General features: G+C 38.5%; 1 pseudogene; it reads left to right on the plus strand.

The window, feature by feature from the left end:
• Nucleotides 1-220: 220 nt before the first annotated feature.
• On the plus strand, nt 221-837 carry LOC100600511 (annotated as a pseudogene).
• Nucleotides 838-2759: the final 1922 nt, after the last annotated feature.

A 2759-nucleotide genomic window follows, 5' to 3' on the forward strand; every position in this document is an offset into this window, starting at 1 on the left:
AAATAGATTTTCACCAAGTCACATAACCAAACTCCCAAAAGTCAAAAACAAAAGAGAATTTTGAAAGGAGCAAGAGGAAAGCAAAAATTACATACAAGGGAATGCTCATAAGACTTCCTGTGAATTTCTGAGCAGAAACCTTGCAGACCAGGAGAAAGTGAGATGATATATTCAAAGTACTAAAGGAGACTTTCTGTCTGGTGCCGTCAGGGAAACCAAGATGGGTGCATACAAATACATCCAGGAGCTATGGAACAAGCAGTCTGATGTCTTGCACTTTCTTCTGAAGGTCGGCTGCTGGCAGTAATGCCAGCTCTCTGCTCTGCACAGGGATCCCCACCCCACCTGGCCTGATAAAGCATGCCAACTGGGCTACAAGGCCAAGCAAAGTTACATTATATATAGGATTTGTATGCACCATGGTGGCCAAAAATGCCCAGTTCCTAAGGGTGCAACTTATGACAAGCCTGTCCATCATGATGTTAACCAGCTAGAGTTTGCTTGAAGCCTTCAGTCCACTGCAGAGGAGTAAGCTGGACACCACTGTGGAGCTTTAAGAGTCTTGAATTCTAACTGGGTTGGTGAAGATTCCACGTACAAATTTTTGGAGGTTATCCTAATCGTTCCATTCCGTAAAGCTATCAGAAGAAATCCTGACACCCAGTGAATCACCAAACCAGTTCACAAGCACAGGGAGATGTATAGGCTGATATCTGCAGGCTGAAAGAGCCATGGCCTTGGAAAGGGCCATAAATTCCACCACGATCTTGGTGGTTCTCGCCAGGCAACTTGGAGAAGGCACAATACTTTCCAGCTGTACCGTTACCACTAATGTAAGTAAAGTTAATAAAATTCCTACATTAATAAACAACTTAGGACAGTCATGACTGTCTACAAGTGTTATTTGTCTGTTAAAACTAGTCTGCAGATTGTTTCATGAATGCTTTGTCAAATTATGAAAGTTAAAGTGCAGTAATGCTTGACAATGACTATAAGTGATGGTGTATCTTGTTTCTAATAAGATAAACTTTTTTTTTGTCTTTGCTCTATCTTATTAGGAAGTTATATGTCAGTGTTTAAAACATGTTGTGTGGTATAATAGGTTTAAAATAAATTCTTTAAAAGAGGAGAAGAAAAAAGTACTAAAGGTAAACAACAACAACAACAACAATGGCCAACAAAGAATACTATATCTGGCAAGGTAGTCATTCAGAGATGAAGGAGAGATAAGGACTTTTCCGACAAACAAAAGCTGTGGGAGTTCATCAACATTAGACCTGTCTTACAGGAAAAGCTAAAGAGAATGCTCCAAGCTGAATAAAAAAGGATGATAATTACTGATACAAAAACACATGAAAGTGTAAAACTCGGCAGTAAGTCAATTTCATTGTAATCAATAAATCAAGTTTAATAGGAAAAAATCCTCACAATAATCCCATAATATAAATGATAGTTATAACTGTTGTACAGATGAGGAGCAGAGGCTCTGAAGTGTCAATTAAATTATCCCCAATTTTGTGATTAGAATGTGACAGAGCCAAAGTTTGGTCCCAACTTTGTGTGACTCCAGAGTCTGTGTTTTTAGCTCAAAATGACACCATCTTTCATCCTGTGTCTCTTCTCAGGTTGTTCCTTTATCAGATATGCACTTTCTTCTTATCAACTCGTGGCAAAATCTTAACCATCTTTCAAGATCTGCCTTGCATGCCTGTTCTTCCAGGAACACTTCCCTAAAACTCTCAGTTGGAATTTATGCCTCTTTCCTCTAACTCCTAGAGCCACATGTCTGTGCCTTTCTTTCAACACTTAGCATCTCCTACCTCATATTATAATGCCTTGTAGAGATGTACTAATTTCTCTAAACTCAATCATGAACTCAAGAAAGTGAATACTGTTGGGCAGTCTAGGTCATGTTTTTGTCCCTGAAGTGGAGCATTTATTACCTGGCCTCAGCCTTCACATCTAAATATGGTATCAAAAATATTTTTCAAATATAACCCCTCTTCTTCATCCGTATTACTGCTTCCCTCATTCATGCTCTCAACATGTCTCTTCTGAACCACTGCAATTGTTCCCTAACTTATGTGCCTAATCCATTTTTAAATTCCTCCTCCATAAGGCTTCCAGAGTAATCAGTCCCTATTAGTGACTTCCACTGGTCAATGGGATGTCCTCTACACATCTTAACCTGGTATAGAAGACTCTCAGTATTGAGGACCATACCTACCTCTTAAGTATAGCCTGTGCTTGTCTTTTTTATGATCTAGAAATATTATCTACACTATGCAAGGTTTCATACTTTCGTGCCTTTCTCAGGCTATTCCATCATTCTGAATTGTTTCCCCATCTTTCTTTATCTTCATCAAGACTCATCTTGGGCAAGATGACCTTCAAGAAGCATTACCTGAATTCCACTTCCACTTTGGGCTAGCTGCTCTTCTTCTTTTCTCTCATGACATATTAATATCTTATCATGCTCAGATGCATATTTTTCTTCACTGTACCATGTTAGTGGAAATCATCTACGTATGTGTCTGTCTCATTCATCTGTGTGCTCACTTTTTAGGGTTAGGAAACATAACCTGTTTATCTTTGTCTTCCTTGCACCTAGGTTAGTACATATATTGAGTGCTCAAACATAGTAGTTTGTTGAATGAATCATAAAAATCAATTATTGTATTATACCTTAATACAGTGATACCACCAGGGCTTGCTGAAGTTTACATATTGCCTATATTAAATGATTTCATCTTGCTGTT

This window comes from Nomascus leucogenys, chromosome 15 (genome assembly GCF_006542625.1).
Source record: "Nomascus leucogenys isolate Asia chromosome 15, Asia_NLE_v1, whole genome shotgun sequence".
In the NCBI taxonomy this organism is placed as follows: Eukaryota; Metazoa; Chordata; class Mammalia; order Primates; family Hylobatidae; genus Nomascus; species Nomascus leucogenys.